General features: G+C 45.1%; 1 long non-coding RNA gene across 2 annotated transcripts; it reads left to right on the top strand.

Moving 5' to 3' along the window:
* Window positions 1-215: 215 nt before the first annotated feature.
* On the top strand, window positions 216-2,693 carry LOC148868589 (uncharacterized). Of its 2 annotated transcripts, XR_016108022.1 has the most exons (3): window positions 216-366; window positions 1,226-1,393; window positions 2,325-2,693. It is a non-coding gene; the product is annotated as an uncharacterized LOC148868589 (long non-coding RNA). The 2 variants fall into 2 exon arrangements; XR_016108021.1 differs by lacking the exon at window positions 2,325-2,693 and having other exon boundaries at window positions 1,226-1,685.
* The last annotated feature ends 19,113 nt before the right edge of the window (window positions 2,694-21,806 follow it).

Raw genomic sequence — 21,806 nt, forward strand, 5'->3', positions numbered from 1 at the left:
CGTGGCTCTCACGGGCTTCATTATGTGAGGAGCAGAGGGCGCCTCACACCGACCTTAACATCTCATCGTGCATTGGGAGCATCTCCCGTATTTATGTGTTATTATTTACGGGAGATGTTCTCAATGGATGGTGGGATGTTCCTGTGAGGTCTTTGTGAGGCGCCTAAATTCAGTGGCAAAATGGTAAAAATGCCTCGACTCCTTTCCCTCTGGACGGTCTTTATTCTACTGCACTTGGAGTCTTGGACCACTCTTCCCCTTCTCGAACAAGTCTATCCCCTGTTTCGATGGATAATTTTTGGTTCATACATTTTTTTCTTTAAAAAGGATCATTTGCAGTGAAGCGATCAAGCTCAATTTTTTTCTGTTAGTATCTCTTTACTAATCTCACCATGTAGGTTCTTGTTTTGATTGTGCATCTAGGTCCGTTGCTTTACGCCTTATTTTTCCTATTTAAATGATCTGATTTTGTTGTTGTTCATTTCTTCTTGTTTGATAAATCTGTTTAGATCTGTTGTTTGTCTCGCATTGAGTTGGGTTCAACACTTGGTTCTGGCTTTATCTTGAATATTTATTGTAATCCTACGTGCTCTCTCGAAATTGCCAGGATGAGTTTTAATGGATCTCTATCTTCTCCTGGATTGTTTGTTAGGGAAATTCTAATAGCGACGTCCCTTATATTCAAACTTCATTGTATTCCTCTTGTAAGACAAACCATCTCAAACTTTATAGATCTCTCTGTAGTCATTGCTGTTATCGAAATTAACCACAGAGAACGAATGCTGCTAATTGTTGGGAGAATTTTACCATGCTATCATTTTGGAATATAAGTTTCTTAAATGAGAATGCAGGTCAAGAAAAATAAAATTCTGCGGCAGAAGGTATTAAGTGAGGCTCTAATTTGCTGACAAAGTACACCCTTGGCAATCTTGACTGTTTGGTACAAAAGTCGATTATTTTCTAATTGTGTGCACAGTGAACATTTTTTACACAAAGTAAAAGATTTGAAGGCAACAATGGCTTAGAATATGATCTTTTTTTATTTGTTAAGGGTAAGATGTGCTTGTGATTATAACTTGAATTGCATCTCTATCTTCTTCTTTTTTCTCCATTTTGCTGGCAGTTCTGTATCATTTACAATTTTACACTTTTATTGGGTCTCTTGACCATTAATAAGAACTACCGTCCTGCTTATTTTAAGTCTTTGGATGGCTCCTTCTTTCAGCTTATGGGCTCATGGCTTTTGGATTCGAGTCTTCATTTCCACGTCCATTACTGTCAATTCAGAATATGTACAAGGATCTTGAAGTGTTGGAGGGATTGTCTTGTGGATGGGATTGTCTTGTGGATGGAAAGATGTGTTTATGATAGGATTGGTGGCTTCCAGAGAAATGTAACCATGGACTTGTAACTGATTTTTTGCTTCCCCGTTCCTTTTATGGATACATCTTGGTTAGGGTGTTTGATAACTAGTAATTTTCTAGAAAAGTTGGACTCGCCTATAGTTATTAGTGTTTTAAATAAATTATCCGTTTAGTATGGCTTTTCTGTCTGTTGTTCTCTACCTTGCATTATTAGTGTTGGATTCATGTAGTCGACCCCGTATAGTTGGGATAAGGCATGGATGATGATGATGATCTGACTGGTTATTATGGAATAAATGATAACATTTGTGGATTGTTAAAGTGTGATTACTTCTCCTTTTGTTTTCTCTGTCTAGAAGAAACAAAATTAGCTCGTAGTTTTTTTTTTTTTTTTTTGTGTTTGAGATGTATTCTGATATGGATTGTCTAGATATACTTAGGTTGCTTAAGCTTTTTGTTCTTCATTATTTCTAGTTGTTCAGTTTTGCTACAAATTAGCAATCCTTAATAATTTTTTTCCTTCCAAGATTGTCGATAATTAGAAATGTTTCATCCCAATAATGGGACTTTGGTTAAGGGAATGGATGTCAGGAACAAGTGAACAACTTTGTAAACCATACCTGGATGTCTTTAGCAAGCTAGCTCCACCATTATGGTTTCTGTGTAAAGAGAGGTTCAAGGTTTGAAGCCTTAACCAACTACGGCTATCTCTTGACTTTAATGGACTTGATACACAGTGTTGAACTCCATTCCAAGTTTTTTATTCTAAAGTTCTTTGTTTTAAAGGATTTAATGATTAGATGCTTGAGCATCTGTGATGATGTATTATAACTGTACTGTCACTAAACTTCATTTATGCTTCATTTCTAATGTTTTAGAGATTTCTTTTTGGTCATCATTCTGAATTTCTGATTATTTTAGATTGTCGAATCCATGTATAACCCTTCTTCTATGTGCTAGAGACAAGGCAATTTGTCAGTGTTATGGACGCCTTCCTCGGGAAGATGTACCATCGCTGCCGGCAGCAACAGGCACCTAACCCACCGCCAGCAGCAGCAATGATTCAGTGATGCTCATCCTACCCAGTTCGGCAACAACAGCCTTATCTAGATTAAATTAGCTCATTTTGCTTGTTCTTATCTTATTGTTCTTATCTCTTATCTTATCTTGTTAATAGCTTATCAGATTAGAATTAGCTTATCTTATCCTTAGCAAGATAGAACTGGAAGTCTCCTTATTCAGCAATGAGACTCCCTTTGATTATGACTCTTGTAATCTCCTATTTAAGGAGACCCCATTATTGAATGAGATATCGAATATTCAGTTGAAGAAGTGAGTTAGGAGAGTTGGTGATCTCTTGAACAAATCACCAAAGGTGCCAAAATAGGTTCATCAAGAGCAAGAAGGAACAAGGGAAAACAGGAGGTTTTCCCCGTGGATCGACCCGTGACGAGATCCTATTCCCGGGCCCTCGACAACTTAATATCAAAGCAAGGCATCATGGGTGATATGGAGCAGCTACCATCTAGGGTCCACGACCTCAAGCACCAAATCATGGAGACCAGCTCCGAAGTCCGTGAGATCAAAGACAAAGTGAGGGAGCTGCGACGCCTGATGGAGCTATTCTTTTCTAGTAGGGAAGGGAACTCTGAAGGAGGGACAGCCGCCAATGGCCACCAACCAAATATGCCAGTCTTCCGACGAGCAGCAGTCCGTTTGCCAAAGAACTGCAGTCATCCCTTATACAGTACCAACCCGTCTTGAAGTGACCAATTGGGATCAGCGGTGCCAGATTGGATCTTCTGTAGCAAGAGTGACCATTTCGAGGACTGTGGTGCTGCCTTCTTAATGTCGTCAAACAGAGAGATCCGAGGTTGGGAAATGCTACACAGAACTATCGCGTCTTCATCTTGCCTAGACAAGGCATCAGCTGCGCGATTTGAGGATCCCGCCTTATATTCCACCCGGAAGTCAAACCCGAGCAATTTGCTAACCCAATGCTGCTAAGGGGAAGTGGTGAGATGCTGCTCTAACAGGTATTTGAGGCCGTAATGATCAGTTTTGACGACGAACGACCGCCCCCACAAATATGGCCTCTAGTGCTGGACGGCTCGAGCTAGGCCAATTAGTTCGCGCATATAGGCTGGAAGCTTCAGGTGCCAGTCGGTCAGTCTGCGGCTGAAGAAAGCAATCGGGTGCCCTTGCTGCTATAGTACGGCCCCGATACCCACTCCGGAAGCATCGCACTTTACTGTAAATTCAAGGGCGAAATTAGGTAATTGCAAGATAGGGGTGGAAGACGGGACATTTCTCAGTGTCAGGAAAGCTTTATCTGCTGTGTCGTCCCACCAGAAGGAATTTTTCTTCAACAGGTTGGTTAACGGGGCTCCCAACACTCCATAGTTCTGTACAAATTTGCGGTAGTAACCCGTTAAGCCGAGGAACCCGCGTAAGGCCTTGGCTGATTGAGGTTTGGGCCATTCTTTTATAGCCAGAATCTTGGAACTATCAACTGTCACACCTTGTTTATGGATGACGTGGTTGAGATAAAGAACCTGTTGCTCCACGAAGGAGCACATGGACCATTTCAGGAATAATTTGTGTTGGCGTAGGAGCTCGAAAACGGTCCTCAGATAGTGGACATGCTCTACCCATGAATTGCTGTAAACGATGATATCATCAAAGAAAACTAAAACAAATTTGCGCAGATGGGGCTGAATACCTCGTTCATTAGAAACTGAAATGTAGATGGGGCGCTGGAGAGTCCAAATGGCATGACTAAAAATTCGAAGTGGCCATGGTGGGTGCGAAAAGCAGTCTTCTTCACGTCATCGGGAGCCATGCGAACTTGGAAGTATCCGGACATGAGGTCCAACTTAGAGAAATGTTGGGCACCATGCAACTCGTCCAGCACGTCCTTACAAATTCCTGGACTATGAACTCTCTCACCATTTGCGACAGCTACCTGTAGTCGCAGTCGAAGCTCCATCGACAGCTTTAACTGAAGGGCGGCATGTTCACTTATGAAGTTGTGTGTACTCCCTGAATCGACGAGAATGCGCACCGGTTGACCTGCTATATGTGCCTGTAACTGCATGGTCTGAGAAGTTTTAATGCCAGTGATCGCATGGATAGAGATCTCTGGCTCGAATATGATTGGTTCTTCTTCCTCCTCCTCTTGTTCATCGATGAGGAGGCAAAAAAGCCTCTTGCATCTATGTCCTACCGAGTAGAGGTCATCACAGTTGAAACATTGGCCCCTTGCTCGGCGTTCTACCATTTCTGCCCTGGTCAGATGCTTAATGGGTGGAGCAGCCATGTTGCTACCTGTACTTGTCATTGATCTAGAGGCGGTGGTGGTGGGAGATTTCATTTCTCTGCTGGTAGCAAAAGAGGGGGTCATTGCTGCTGATCTTGGGGGTACCCATGAGTTTGGTGGCCGATCCACATTAAAAATTCCGCGGCTGAGCTGCAGTTTGCGCTCAAACGCGCGAACTAAGTTCATGGCTATAATCAAATTTGGGGGATTCTGCATCTCGACATCCACCCACAGGGGTTCTAATAGCCCTGTCGTGAACATATCCACTTGTTGGTCGGGTCGCACAGAGGATGCCCTCACGAGGAGGGTTTGGAACTGTTGCTGATATTCAGCCACTGTGCCAGTCTATTTAAGTTTAATCAGCTCACCCAGTGGGTAGCTAGTTAGTGGGGGTCCGAACCTAAGAAGGCAATAGGACTTAAACTGGGGCCAACTGAGCCCGGGTTCTTCTTGCTCTAATCGGTAAAACCAAAGTTGTGCTTCCTCTGTTAAGTGAAAGGCGGCTAGACTTACCTTATCCCGGTCATTTGTCCGTTGGTTCTGGAAAAATTGCTCGCAGCGATACAGCCAGCCTAAGGGGTCTCCGTTGCCGTTGTACGACGAAAATTCCAGCCTGCGGTACAGCTAGTCCATCTTCCACCAAACTGCCCGTTGATCCCCACCATCATCACCAGCATCCATAACTCCACCCACGAGGGCATTCAAAAAACACTACACCGCGTCCAGACTTATTTCCATTGGTGAGGTATAAAGACTTCTATTCGAGATTTTGTCCAGAATTGCTCCACATACCAACAACACAAATGGGAAAACCTACACCCGGCAGGCCTCCTTCAGCCCCTTTCCATCCTGACACAGATTTGGGCCAACATCTCCATGAACTTCATTGAGGGACTACCCAAAGTAGGTGGCAAATTAATTCTCTTCGTGGTAGTCGACCGCTTCTCTAAATATGCCCATTTCATTCCTCTATCACACCCGTACAGTGCCACTTCGGTTGCTCTCGCCTTCTTTACACATGTCTTTCAATTACATGGGTTAGTCAGCGATTACAGGCAACAAGGCACCACCTTGGCCTACTCATCAGCTTATCGGCCACAAAACCGACAGTCAGACGGAAGTGGTTAACCGCACAATCGAGATGTATCTCCGTTGTTTCTTAGGCGATCAACCACGACGGTGGGTTGATTGGCTCCCTTGGGGCGAGTACTGCTACAACACAACCTACCATTCTTCTCTCGGCATGACTCCCTTTCTTATCGTTTATGGCAGGGATCCTCCTCACTTGCTGTCCTACGAGCCGGGTTCTATTCGTTTGGAAGCAATTGATCACTCCTTACAAGAATGTGACGCCCTCCTAGCCGACACCCTCCTTCGCTTACAATAGGCCCAGCTCCGCATGATGCTCCACTATGACAAGCACCACCAGGAACTGTCATTCGATCCAGGACAATTTGTTTGGTTGAAACTCCAGCCCTACCGGCAACGCTCCTTGCGCCACAAGGCTGCCCCGAAGCTGGCCCCTAAGTTCTATGGGCCCTACAAGGTTCTACTATGGGTTGGCAGTGTGGCCTACCAGCTGGAATTGCCTGAGACCAGCCGGATTCATGATGTCTTTCACATCTCCTTGTTGAAGCCATTTACGGGTGTTCCCCCGGACCAAGTTCCCTCCCTGCCACCCTTGAAGGATGGCAAACTGGTCTCCCAACCTAAAGTTGTCACCTGCTCTCGTTTCAATCGTGGAATCCTTAAAAGTCTTGGCGGAATGGTGTAATTTACCATCCACAGAAGCCACATGGATCCCATTAGCAGAGTTCCAAGCCATATATCTAGAGTTCGAGCTTGAGGACAAGCTCGTAGTTCAGGAGGGGAGTAATGTTATGGACGCCTTCCTCGGGTAGACGTACCCTCGCTGCCTGCAGCAATAGGCACCTGACCCACCGCCAGCAGCAGCAATAATTCAGTGATGCTCATCCTACCCAGTTCGGCAACAGCAGCCTTATCTAGATTAAATTAGCTCATTTTGCTTGTTCTTATCTTATTGTTCTTATCTCTTATCTTATCTTGTTAGTAGATTATCAGATTAGGATTAGCTTATCTTATCCTTAGCAAGATAGAACTGGAAGTCTCCCTATTCAGCAAGGAGATTCCCTTTGATTAGGACTCTTGTAATCTCCTATTTAAGGAGACCCCATTATTGAATGAGATATCGGATGTTCAGTTGAAGAAGTGGGTTAGGAGAATTGGTGATCTCTTGAACAAATCACTGGAGGCGCCAAGATAGGTTCATCAAGAACAGGAAGGAACAAGGGAAAACAGGAGGTTTTCCCCGTGGACCGACCCATGACGAGATCCTATTTCCGGGCCCTCAACAGTTAGTGTCTACCTTCGTCTTCTACTGCCTTTCATTCAGTCACACCATTCATTTAGCACACTAGCACTTAATCAAGAGAGAGGCACCAAGTGTGCCTAGTTTCTTACCAACACTGTTGGCTTAAATACTTGTATTCATTTAACATTAGTTGATCACCTACTCTCAAGGGATGAAATCAGATCTTTAGCTCAAATTGGTAAAGCACTTGAGAAATGAAGAATGTTATTCTTTATCTCAAATGGTGGTTCGAATCCACCAAGATCTTTCTTTTTGCAGTCAATAAGAGTTCTCTTTTCCACCAAAATTTAGGTTCTCAGAATTTAGTAATTTTCCTTGTTACCCTAATTTCCTTACATGGTATCTCATTTAAAGCAAATGCGTTTACAGGAACGACAGAGACAAAGCTCATACTATTGGGTTTCACAACTCCATTATCTATTTGGAAGTTTATGGTCTTTGCATTCTTCAAATAACTTGGAGGACACATGTCATGCTAACTATCAAAAACTTGATAGACCATTTTATTTTGCACTGATTTGACATCAAATCCAAGTCCTTTCTAAATGATTGCAACCAGTAGCTATGAAGGAAGATTTGGCCCGACCTCACAGTTACGCAACACGTGGTAAAGGGAAACAGTCCGGCACAAAAGTACGCCTAAGGTGCGAGCACCAAGGGGAGAAACTAGCAGTCCGAACTCCCTACTAGGGCTCGAATTCACCCTTGGCCTTAAAACCAGACTAATCCGAACTGACCTGCATGTAACAATTCGGGACACACCTCACCGAACTGGCCTGCCTTGAAGCAGTTCGCGACACACCTCGCCGAACTAGCCTGCCTTCGGGACATACCTCGCCGAACTGGCCTGCCTTATAACAGTTCGGGATACACATCGCCGAACTGACTTGCCCTATAGCAATACAGGACACCTCCGAACTCAAGACTTCGCCTCGCTCACCACTCCACCACATCGCCCTCAGGACACCAAAACCAAACAAACCATACTATGCCTGACACCAAGGAAGTCCGTACCCAAGGGCAGCGCACCCGACTGACTTGGGATCTGACGCTTGATGGCCGCACTCCAAACGGCCACCTGCCACCGTCTCCTGACATCGCCATCTCCAGTTAGAGAAACGGTTCCGACAAAAGGCAGTGATGGTTCTGTCCCAATAGAAAGGACGGCACCCGAACTAACAAATGCAAAGGTAATCATACTAGACCTGACAAGTGCTTCGAAGCGAGTGCGCGAAGTGGTTATATAAGGCCCCCTACCCCCAACAACAAGGTATGTGAACTTTGCGCCATCTGGTCTATACTTTGCCTTTGAGAGATTACTAACTTGAGCTTCGGAGTTATCTCACCGGGTTCCCCCCGGAATTCCCTCATCTTTCCCGTTTCAGGCTCCCCATCGCTCCAACTCATAGGCAAAATCGTTGACAGTTAAGACCGGCCGGATCGCGCTCCATCAATTGGCGTCGTCTGTGGGAACACTTCTAAAAGCCTCCCTTTAAATCTCCAGCACCCATGGCCTCCTCCAACAATGCTGGACGTGGAACAGAAACAGCCACTACCGGAGAGCAACTCAATGTTCCAACGGTGTGCATTGGGTAGTTCACCATCCCCCTTTAAGTGGATGGGATCCCCAGTTTGAATGTGCCACAGGCAGTGGCGCCTCTGAACACACCTTCGTTGAACATCCCTCTTCCACTCCCCATTGAAACGAACTTCGCGGAACCAACTGTTGTCCCACTGACAACTCGCCAAAACCAGTTGGATGATCTAATGCAATGCATGCGGGCAATGCAGGCCCAAATGCAACAATTCCAACAGCACCAACTCCAGCAACACCAGGTGTTTTACCACCTCTCCCAACACCATTATCGGCAACAGTTCCCTCAGCTACCCTTGAACCAGCCACTGCTTCCCCCCGGCACCCTGTTCAAAGCCGGTCAAGGCCTCCCCTCAAGGTGGACGACCTCACCAAGGAGAAGCTTCCCAACCACAGAACCCCCTAATAGTCAGGCCTCATCCCCGGGCCGAAAGCAAAGAAAGATCACCCCCGCCTCGTAGCTCGCGGGTGGGTCAAGAACCTCGCCCACAAAATCACCTCAGCGCTCCAAGCCCGAGTTCCCACTCACGGAGAACCAGTTCGGCGCCTTAGCAGCAGGCCAGCATTCTGGGCCCATCGAGCTCGGCAACACGGAGGCGAGCAGCGCCAGCACCAGGCCCACTCAAAGAAGGCGTCGGCGAAGTCGCCGAACTGCTACCCGTGTGCTACCCGAGCTCAGAGGCAAGGAAGAAACGAGCTCGGGCGAGGTAAAAACCGTCCCCATTCTCTCAGTTCCTTCCCCCCTTTCAGCAGAACTTCTGGTAGTCCCCTTGCCTAAAGATTTCAAACTCCATTTCTGGACAAGTATGATGGGTCATTTGACCCCAATGACCACGTCGATGCGTTCCAGTCGCAAATGCACCTCGCTAGGGCCAGTGAGTCATGCATGTGCGTGGCCTTCACCACCACCTTCAGAGGGGTGGTCCGCACCTAGTACCGGAACCTAGCTTCCGAGTCAATAAGAAGCTGGGCCCAGTTCGTGCAGATCTTCACTGCGCACTTTGTTACCAGCAAGAGGTGCCCCAGAACCGAGGAAAGTATCTTTGGGGTAATCCAAAGAGAGGGAGAACACATCCGAAGCTACATCAAGCGGTTCAATGAAGCATGCTTGCAGATCCCTCGGTTAGACCCCGTGGTACAGCTCGCCGCGACCAAGAGAGGGGTGATGCACAAAGAGTTCAAATGGCACATGATGGCCAGCCAGCCAGCAACCGTAGTCGACTTTCTCAAGTTCGCGGACAAGTTTATGAGAACAGAGGAAGAGATCAACCAAAGAGTCGAAGGCGGGGTTGAATAAAGAAAAAGAGAAGGCGAGCCCTCCAACCCCGGCGACAGAAGAAGCTAGAACCGAGAGGCGAAGCCAAGCCAGTCGTCCCGAGCTCCCTTAGTGGTTCGGATGGACTACACGCCGTTAAACATAAGGCGGACCGAGATCTTGATGACGATCAAAGACGCCCCTACATAAAGTGGCCACCTCGCCTGAAGAGCAACCCAAACGAGAGGAACAAAAATTTATATTGTAGTTTTCATAAAGATCACGGTCATAGCACCGAGCAATGTAATAATCTCTGCGACGAGATAGAGGGACTCAACCGTCGTGGGTACTTGAGAAATTTTGTACATTATGACAATAGTAATAAAGCAGATCGGCAAGGGGAACACAGGAAAGACATCCCCGAGCCGAGCAGCAGACCGGCCGAAGCCTTGCAATGACCTCTCCCAGAAGAGAGGCCAGTCCGAGGAACCATCCGCATGATAGTGGGCGGTCGGTGGTGGCAGGATGCATTTCGGCAGCAGCACGGACGTCAATTCGCGAAGCAGCCTGAGAAGAGCAGAACCCTCCCAAGAGGCCAAAGACAGAAGAACCGATCTTTTTTACAGAAGACGATGCGCGAGGTGTTCACTACCCCCACGACGACACGCTCGTCATAAAACTAAGGATCAGCGACTTCGAAGTCCGGCGCGTACTGGTGGACTCAGGCAGTTCGGTGGACATCCTATTCAAATCGGCGTTCGACCAATTACAGTTGTAGAAAAGCGAGTTGAAACCCGCTCACACTCCTCTGGTAGGCTTCAGCGGAGAGGAAGTCAGGCCCCTGGGGAAAATAACAGTACCTGTGGAAGTCGACACATGGCCGTGCGCGGTAAGACACAACCACGATTTCCTGGTGGTCGCGACCCCCTCCCCATACAACGCCATAATAGGGCGACCAATTGCACATATTCTGCGGGTAGTAGTCTCCACCTATTATCTGGCAATGAAGTTCCCCACGGACTTCGATGTGGGGGTAGCACGGGGTGACCAACTTGAGTCCCGCAAATGCTATGTTGCCGCCCTAAAGGGAAAAACCAAGGCAGTCGACGACCTCGAGCTAGAGAGGCCTGCGGAGCAGGGCGAGGAACGAGCTTCGTCCACTAAGGAAACAGTCACAGTCCCGACCTCGACTACATATTCGGCGCAAACACTACAGATCGGTGCTTCCGTCAAGGAGCCTTTGCGAACTGAATTGGTGAATTTCTTACTTCAAAATTTAGATATTTTTGCATGGTCCACGGCAGATATGCCAGGTATTGACCCCGACCTTATAACTCACAAACTTAACACTGACCCTGTAGTCAGACCCATTAGACAGAAGAAATGCAACTTAGCCCCGGAGCGCTGGAGGACAGTCGACGAAGAAGTCGAAAAGCTCCTCGTAGCGGACTTCATAAGGGAAGTTCATTACCCGAGTTTGGTAGCCAACCCAATGCTGGTGAAAAAAGCAAACGGCAAGTGGCGCATGTGCGTCGACTACACCGACCTGAACCGAGCTTGCCCAAAAGACTGCTCCCCCCTACCACGAATTAACCGCCTAGTGGACGCGATCTCGGGACATGAGCTGCTAAGCTTCCTAGATGCCTACTCAGGCTACAACCAAATCAAGATGGACCAGTCCAACGAAGAAAAAACTAGCTTCATTACCGAGTTCGGCCTGTACTGTTACAAGGTCATGCCCTTCGAGCTAAAGAATACTGGGGCGACCTTCCAAAGACTTGTAAATAAGCTTTTTCGGCCCTTAATCGGCACGAAAATAGAATGTTATGTAGACGACATGGTTGTCAAAACATAGTTCTCGCAAGAATTAATAAAAGACTTGGATTCTGTCTTCCAAATTCTGCGACAATATAAAATGAGACTAAACCCAAACAAGTCTGTCTTCGGTGTCACTTCGGGTAAATTTCTAGGGTACATTGTCAACCGGCGCGGTATTGAGGCCAACCCGGACAAAATAAAAGCCATCATTGATATGAGACCACCTCAAAAAGTAAAACCGCCGCATAGCCGCTCTGAGCCGCTTCATGTCCAAGTCGGTAAACCGCTGCCTGCCTTTCTTTAAGGCAATCAAAGGCAAAGGGTTCGAATGGACCCGAGACTGTCAGCTCGCGTTCGACGAGTTAAAGACCTACCTCTCCACTGTGCCAACCTTAGCCAGACCCGAGGAGGGCGAGGTCTTAAAACTGTACCTCTCGGCGAGCGACGAGGTGGTCAGTTCGGTACTAGTAAAGGAAGTAGATCGGGTCCAGCGGCCCGTCTATTATGTTAGTAAAATTCTGCAGGAAGCAAAGACGAGGTACCCGCAAATAGAAAAAATAGCATACGCACTGGTGATATCAGCTCAGAAACTCTGCCCGTACTTCCAAGCTCACACCGTCATCGTCTTAACTGACAAACCCCTAAGTCTTGCTGAAGCCCGAGGTCTCCGGTAGGCTGACGAAGTGGGCCATCGAACTCAGCGAGTACGATCTCCAGTACAAACCACGGACCGCAATTAAAGCCCAAGCTTTGGCAGATTTTTTCACCGAGTGCACTTTCAGCCTTGAAGCCCCTCAACAGGTTGAGCCCGAGGTCCCCAATTCGGGCGAACCCGGAGCTCCCAAGCCAATAGAGTCTGAACCCCGTGAAGTAGCAGCCAGTGTGGCATCTCTCCTGGTCAAGCAAAACGCGAACTGGGATGAGGAGCCCTGGATCCTTCACGTAGATGGTTCCTTGAACCAGCAAGGCAGCGGGGCTAGAATAGTCTTATGCGGCCCGGGTGGCACAAAATTGGAATATGCATTACACTTTGAGTTTGCGGCATCTAACAACGAGGCAGAATACGAAGCACTGACAGCCGGGCTGAACCTAGCACAAAAGGTAAGAGCAAAGCACTTGGTCATCTGCAGCGATTCCCAACTCGTGGTCAACCAAGTTACGGGCGAGTATGAAGCACGCGAGCTCTCCATTATCGCATACTTGGCGAAAGTAAAAGAGGCCCTGCTCAACTTCCATTCACACTTCATCAAGCAAATCCCGAGGTCAGAGAACACAGGCCGATGCTCTGTCCCGGTTAGCCAGCACAAGCCACAACATGAGAATCGTGTACATAGAGGACTTACCTCGGCCCAGTATTCTCGGTGGGGCAGAGGAGGTCGCTCCCGTCCTCGAAGAAGAGCCGAGATGGATCGACCCACTCGCGAGCTTCTTGCTAGACGAAACCCTCCCTATAGAACGCAATGCGGCCAAGAAGGTGCAGCGCCAGCGCCAGGCGACCTGCTGAAGCCGAGTTCGTACTCCGCAACACTCATTAAGGTCTGTGCGGCGGACACTTGGGGGGCAGAGCACTCGCCCAAAAAGCACTTCGACAAGGATACTACTGGCCAACGATGAAGGCAGAAGTTGTCGAGCTCGTCAGAAAATGCGACAAGTGTCAGAAGTACGCCAATATCCACCATCAGCCTGCGTCTGACCTCAAATACCTTGCCAGCCTGTGGCCCTTTGCACAATGGGGCATCGACCTCTCGGGGCCATTCCCGCCAGCAACAGGTGGGAGAAAATTCCTTGTGGCGGCAGTAGACTACTTCACAAAGTGGATAGAAGTCGAACCTCTAGCAACAGTTACGGCCTGAAACATACAAAACTTCTTTTAGAAGTACATACAAAACTTTTTCTGAAGAGCGTAGTTCGGCGTCAACACGCTCCTGAACTCCCCTTGAGCTCCCGAACCCGAGGGCCCAGCCCGTGTATGAGCGGACCCAGAGTGAGTAGGAGCACTAGAGTAGGCAAGAGCACCCGTGTGAGTGGTCTCAGCGTAAGGCACCCCAGCCGCTTCATGCATCGGTGGAGTCACCTCGAGCTCCCTGGGCAGATCCTCCGGCGTTTGGCCTGGAACTTGAGGCTCCTCATCCGGGGGCAGCTCGATACGAGTTCGCTTGGACCCGCTTCTTCCTCTTCATGCCTTGGAACAGGCGCACCCCACGAGTCCTCTCTACGTCCATCACACCTGCAAAAAAGAGTTCGACATCAGAAAAAATGAAGGAACAAAGCAAACAAGAAACCACAGAGCTAGAAACCTACTCGAACTCAGGCCGGCCGCAATAAGCTTGGCCTCCGTTAAGTACTGATAGCACTTTAAACCTTGTCGTGCCCATTGCCGGAGGCCCTTCACCGTCTCTTTATCGAGAGTGACACCAGAATCAGGAGCGGCCTCACCCCACCGGGTCTGAAAAGGCCACCGTTGTGCACTTCGCACCCCGAAGTAATCCCACTTCCCGAAGCGGCTCGGCCTACGGGTTCGAAGTCATCCTCAAGTTCCACCTCAGGATCACTAAGACAGTCGGGGGATACGGCTCTGTTCGTAGAACCTACATCAATCCTACTTGAAGAATCGCCTGAGCTATCAAAGCTAGACATCGAGAAGAGGTGGATTAAGGAAGGTACTCACCAGAAGAAAGTTTTGAAGACTGCGGAGACTGGAACAAGCCAAAAACCTTGGAAGGCTAAGTAACCAGCCTAGACGCGAACTGAAAAACCTGAACGCGAGCTCAAGAAGCAAACCGCAGAAGTGACAAATTGACTGGGCTTCCCCACTATTTATAGCTACAGTAACTAAGAACCGACAGTGCAAATCAAAGACAATCCGATGGCCCGCATTTGCATTGACCGCACGTCCCTTGAGATCGAGACGTGATTGGTGCATGTCTTTCCGAAAAGAGTGAAATGTCAGCGCACGTCTTTCTGAAACCGACGTCGCGTCGGCGCACGTCTTTCTGAAACTAACAACGTGCCGCATGTCTCTCTGCAACTGACAAAACTGCCAGCGCATGTCCCATCAAAATGGTAGTGACGCACTTTTTTCAAAATTGAAAGACTCGCTGTCACGTCCCAGCGGCGCGATTTTTTGAAATTTAAAGTAAACGTGCACTGCCACGCCGTCAACATTCATGAGCAGTAGGCATGTCTCCCGCCCTTTTTGGATGCTCCAAAAAACCAGAAGAACCCTAACAAAGCACCTCGCACAGTCAAGATTCGAAGAATGGGACAAATCCACCTACCACCTCGCAAAACTCCCCGCGCCAGGGCAAGACCCTTGGCGCGAGGAGTGGGGGGCAATTGATGAAGGAAGATTTGGCCCGACATCACAGTTACGCAACACGTGGCAAAGGCAAACAGCCCGACACAAAAGCACGCCTAAGGTACGAGCACCAAGGGGAGAAACTAGCGGTCCGAACTCCCTACTAGGGGCCCGAACTCACCCTTGGCCCCAAAACCAAACTAATCCGAACTGACCTGCATGTAACAGTTCGGGACACACCTCACCGAACTGGCCTGCCTTGAAGCAGTTCGCGACACACCTCGCCGAACTAGCCTGCCTTCGGGACATACCTCGCCGAACTGGCCTGCCTTATAACAGTTCGGGATACACATCGCCGAACTGATCTGCCCTATAGCAATTCAAGACACCTTCGAACTCAAGACTTCGCCTCGCTCACCACTCCACCACATCGCCCTCAGGACACCAAAACCAAACAAACCATACTATGCCTAACACCGAGGAAGTTCGTACCCAAGAGCGGCGCACTCGACTGACTTGGGATCTGACGCTTGACGGCCGCACTCCAAACGGCCACCTGACACCGCCATCTCCAGTTAGAGAGACGGTTCCGAAAAAAGGCAGTGACGGTTCTATCCCAACAAAAAGGACGGCACACGAACTAACAGATGCAAGGGTAATCATACCCAACCTGACAAGGGCTTCGGAGCGAGTGCGCGAAGTGGTTATATAAGGCCCCCTACCCCCAACAACAAGGTATGTGAACTTTGCTCCATCTGGTCTATACTTTGCCTTTGAGAGATTATTAACTTGAGCTTCGGAGTTATCTCACCGGGTTCCCCCCGGAGTTCCCTCATCTTTCCCGTTTCAGGCTCCCCGTCGCTCCAGCTCAAAGGCAAAATCATTGACAGCTAAGACCGGATCGCACTCCATCAAATCCAAATTACCATAGCAAGAACTAATCAACCTTATGATTTTTTAGTACATAACAAAATAAACAAAAAAACATGATCAGGAAGCACTACCATACAAACTGACATGGTAATGAGATTTCAGCATGACAATTAAGGTTAACTTAGACTATCTATCTAAAAATTAATATTTGGCAAAGTCGCAAAGAGAAATCCTTGAACTTGAAACCATTATTCTTAAGATAAAGAAACAATTAAAATATCACTAAGAATTTGCAATTGAAATTTGAAAACAAAAATAAAATGAACAGCCCTTCAAAGTTACATCAAATTAAATGAAAAAAAAAAAAAGGCGACCCAGTGAGATAGGGGTTCTTGTCTTCTTCTTCTTCCAAAAGAAACTCGTAACCCGGTCGAGACGTAAGAGATGGTGTGGATTCTTGTCTTCCAAACCCTCCATCAATTCCTGTACATTGATGGATTCTGGTTCGCTGAGTAGCTTGTGCGAGAGGCAATGGGCTTCTTCCGCAGTGGCAACCTCGCCAATGAGATTGCTTGGAGCTTGTGCAACCAATTCATTGAGGGATTTTGGTCCCAATCCTTTATATGGCCAAAATGAACCAGTAACATGTGTATAGAGAAATCAACAAAATCTGGATATAAACTTTTTGTGCAAAGATGATGCTGAGCCATCTCGAGCCTTTTTCATCTGTTCAAATCTAATTAGTTAGAAGTGCTTTCGGAGGATGGGACACTTGATGCCCTGTATAAAAATGTTTCTATGGCAGAGTTTGATGAATGCATTATCTGTCGGAGCCGAGTTGGCCAAGCGCTCTTCTAATATCGGTCTGGATTAATCTCAACTGTTTGTATAATTTATATAGGTTGAATCCATCGATCATCAATTTTCTCAATGCCCAACAGTTCATCCCGTGTGGTTTGCCAGAGGTGAGATCAGGTGTAATTATCTGATGGCATATTTGGAAAATGAGGAATGAGTTCTACTTATAGCAATAAGACTTTCTCCCCTGAGCATTCTCTTACTTCGTTTAGTGCAGACATTTCAGATCTGGTGCGTTTCAAGCCCCGTGATAGAGAGCACCCTTTGAGTCATGATCGCCCTTGCGATGGTTGAAGTTGAACACACCCCCCCCAAAAAAAAAAAATCATGAAAATTATCACTGGTAGTGTATGCAAAATTTCATCATCATCAACAAGTGGTATTGTGATATATACGGGATGACGATTGCAATTTCATTCTTTGTCGCGCTCTCCACATTCACTGTTCTTCCCCTGTAGAAACAAAAACACTTGCAGTTCTTGAAGGCCTGAAACTAGCCCGTACTCTGGCGATGCATTGCATTTCATTGTTTTAGAGACGAATGCAAAGCTCATCTTTTAAGCGTTGTGTTGTGCCGCTGTCCTCTGCAACTGAACCTCCACCATGGATGATTATTGATTCACACCAAACCGTTAACATCATTTGTCACAATTCTCCTCTTACATTCGTCTTTCTATCTACATATAAACTGTAATAGAGTGGCCCATGGGCTGGCTCAATACTCTATGTATTAAATAACTGGGGGAGCGCAGTAAAACAGAATATTGGAAGAATGACTCAGTCGAGTTGTGACACATATATTAAATATATTAAATAGATGATTGTTACAATGAGATAGATACTTACAATGTTAGAGTTCAAAAAGAAAACTAGTTACAACATAAGATAAGGTTAGCTAAGGTATTAGGTTTGTTTAGCTAAGAAAACTAGTTACAACAATGTTAGAGTTCAAAAAGAAAACTAGTTACAACATATGGTGGCGAATCAGTTACTTCGGTAATTGAGATGCTCTAACATCCCCCACAAGCTTAGCGGTTTGGACACGGTAAGCTTGGCTGTGAGCTCATGAAATCTGGTTGTGGGAAGAGGTTTTGTAAAAATGTCCGTTATCTCATCGTGGTTAGAGACATGATTGACAATGAGAGATCCAGTTGCAACATTCTCTCGTATAAAATGAAAATCCAATTGAATGTGTTTGGCAAGATAATCGTGTACAGAACTGGATGAGATAAACTTGGCCCCCAAATTATCATACCAGAATAAAAGAGGTCTAGGAAACTTCAAATCAAGCTCTTTGAGCAACATTTGGAGACAAATGATTTCAGCAGTAGTGGAGGCAAGGTTACGGTATTTTGACTCTATGCTGGAGCAGAGACCATAGACTGTTTACGGGAGCTCCATGAAATCAAATTACTGCCCAAGTGAACACAAAAACCTCCTTGGGAGCGGTGATCAACTAGGCAACTAGACCAATCAACTTAAAAAAAAAAAAAAAAAAGCCTCTAGAGCCAATTCATGAGAGGGTTGAAAAAATAATCACATGATCAATCGTTGATTTTAGATAACGAATGATTCGCTTAACAACACTTCAATGAACATCAGTAGGTTCCTTTATAAATTGGCAAACTTTACAAACAGAATAACTAATATCCGGCCAAGTGAGAATAATATATTACAACACCCCTACCACACTACAATGTTCAGTGGCATCTGGGAGAGGTGAACCTTGAGTGACATCAAAACAGGTAGAAGCCGCCATAGGCATATAGATGGGTTTAGCTTCATGCATCTTAGTCTTAAGGAGAATATCATGAATAAATTTACATTGTGAATGGAGCTCCAATCCTAAGAAGTAATGGGCTTCTCCAAGGTCGTAGAGAGTAGAGGTGGTAGAGAGCTGGGAAACGTGAGTAGTAAGGGCTGAAGTAGAAGATCATGTGATGAGTATGTTATCCATATATATAAGAGGAAAAATGACATCAGTACCACTCCGACGAATAAATAGAGAACTATCTTCCCAAGGTTCAATAAAACCAAGACGAACCAAATTATCCCATAATCAGGTACACTAGGCCCTTGGAGCTTGTTTCAGGCCATAAAGAGAATACCTAAGTGGGCATACAAACTGTGGTTGTGTATGATCAACAAAACCCGTGGGTTGTTTCATAAACACTTCTTCACTGAGGTAGCCATGAAGGAATGCATTGATTACATCAAATTGCCTAAGAGCCCAACCATAGTGAACCACAAGAGAGAGTACTAACCAAATACTGGTATGATTAACAACTGGACTGAATGTTTCAGCCAAATCAATACTAGTTTGTTGGGTAAACCCCTGTGCCACCAAGCATACTTTGTAGAGCTCAACTATCCCATCCATGGTTTTCAAAACAGGATAGTCGGAAAAACTAGAGCTCAACTGTCCCATCCATGGTTTTCAAAACGAACAGTCGGAAAAACCGGTTAACATTCAGCCCCCTAGGTCTAGTTATTCTATAAAGCACTAAATCCTAAAAAATCGTTGAAAAGGTCAGAAAATTGCTGACCTGGGCAGTCGGCCCACTAAACTATTCGACCCGGGCAGCGGTTTACAGGTTACGAATTTCATTTTCACTGATTTAAAAAAATAATAAAAACAAAAAAGAACCCCATATCCATCATTCCCAGCTCTTGCGAATTAGGTCTTATGACTTTCTTTCGTTCTAACCCTTCCCTCCTCTCAGCCCTTATACCCCAACCGACGACCTACGGCAGCCACAACCTATAGCAACCTACTACGACCGGCGACGATTCACAGCGACCGTCAACGGCAGTGAGCTTCATCTACGACGGTTTGCATTTTGTAAACAGCAACAACCTCTATTTATCAATGACTTGCAGCGGCACCTGACGATTTTGCAACGACAGCCAGGGATTTCCAACATGTTACAATAGTAGCAATTGGCACTTGGAACTTGGAAGTGGCAGTTTGCTCCTTAGCCAAAGTTACAACAGCAATCACCGGTGACCAAACTAGAGTCCATCGGTGGCAAATTTTGTAAGCTTAACACCGTCAAACCACCATTACCGGAAGTGAAACCATGAAGGTATAAAATTCTTATAAGAGTTTAACACCAGTCGTTTAATTGATTATTTGAATTCTTTGCTTAATTAATCTTTCTTATTTTTTTTGTTGAATTCCATGCTTAATTAGTTACAAAGAGTCACATACTCACATTTGATTTATTAATCTTTTTTCAATTCCTTGCTTATTTGCTACGTAAAAGAATGAAGATGATGTGAAAGAGTGATGAAATCCCTTTTTATTTTCAATTAATTAATGAAATGATGATTATTTGCTTACATTAATTGCTTCTTAATTCTTAATCTTTGCATTATTAATCTATTATTAATTTTTGCTTATTGATTCATGCATGGATTTATTGAATCAAGATTGCATTGCATATATTCTTTATATTTTGGTTGGTTCTTTTAGCCAATGAATGTGTTATTCTAAGATCTAAATTTTATATTTTGTGTTTGTATGAAGGGATTTGTATTTGAGTTGGGTTTCTTTGGTTGAATTAAAATGATGGAATCCCAAAGTCCAAATACTAATACATTTGACCCAACTTCATCATAAGAGTCAATTTCATCAAATAATAGAGTAAAAGTTGATTCTACTTGGGAATACGTATTCCTTAAAGTTGACCAATGGACCAAAGTCAATGATGTCTTTATTGTCAAAAGACATTTAAAGGGGAGAGGGATTAATAGGATGAAACAACATCTTTCCCAAAAGGAAAAAGTGATATTGCAATTTGTTGTAAAGTACCCAATGATATAATATGCAAAATGGAGTAATCGTTGAATGAAATCAATGAAAGAAAAATAAGTGAAAAGCAACCTAAGAATTTTGTTGATGACACTAGAACATAGTGTAGAAAGAATGATGATGTTGAGATTTGGGAAATAGATCCAATCATGCTGATGATTGATAAAAGATGGAATAGACAAATGGGGCAGGGGCTTCATCTTACAAGGTATTATTTTAACTCGGCTGTACACACACACACTCTCTCTCTCTCTCTCTCTCTGAATCATGTTATTTGTTGTTTCTTAAAACATCCCACCAAATAATCACTCAACAAAAAATGTTTATCTATGCTGATGTGGCAATGATTTTATGGACTATTACTAGAAACGCCTAACCAAACAAAGTGCCATTTATTAAGAACATGTTTATTTGAGAAAAAACACCCCACTAGGAAATGTCCATGGAACCAAACACATACGTAAAATTTTATTTGCATAATCAAAATGGTACACTTCCGCTATTTTTCTTGGTGAAACGTCTCAATAAATTTTTGGTTATTGCTAAAACCTTACCTGAAGTTTGATATTTGCAATCATCCCTCCTCTAAACTTTTTGACATAATTGCAAGTAGACCCCATTTTTGTTAAAACCCTCTAAGAAGATGCATGAACATGTCCATGGTGAGATGTGCATTTTACCAAGTTGGTAGAAGATTGGTGAGATGTGCAATGTTAGATCAAGTTGGTAGAGGATTGGAATGTGATTTGTTGGTAGAAGATCTCAACTCCTTTAAGGGAGGTTTCAATAAGGGTTATTTAATAGAACATCCCCCTATAGTTTAACAGATTTACTTAAATCCACCCTATTTGCATTTTACCAAAACACCCCCTTATAGCTTACAACCTATTTATTGATGTTTCATTAAGAACTATTTGTTTTACATTTGACATCCATCCATGGTTGTTTATTCCAAAAGTACCCCTAAACTGAGTAAAAAATGTTAAAGGGTATGGATCCATGGTTATTTATTCCAAAAGTACCTTTAACACTTTTAAAAATTTTTAAAATTGATCCAATAGAGAAAAAATATAACGATTTTTGTGTTTTACTAGGGGCAAAAATTTCTTTTTTATTTTTGGTTTATTTTGATTAAATTATTTGAAAGGATTTTATTATTAAAACTGTTATTTTTCACTTTCATCTAATTGAAGGCCAATTAAGCAAATTTATTGTAAACTA

Source organism: Nelumbo lutea, chromosome 2, assembly GCF_056320005.1.
Source record: "Nelumbo lutea isolate HS-2025 chromosome 2, American lotus-T2T, whole genome shotgun sequence".
Taxonomy (NCBI): domain Eukaryota; kingdom Viridiplantae; phylum Streptophyta; class Magnoliopsida; order Proteales; family Nelumbonaceae; genus Nelumbo; species Nelumbo lutea.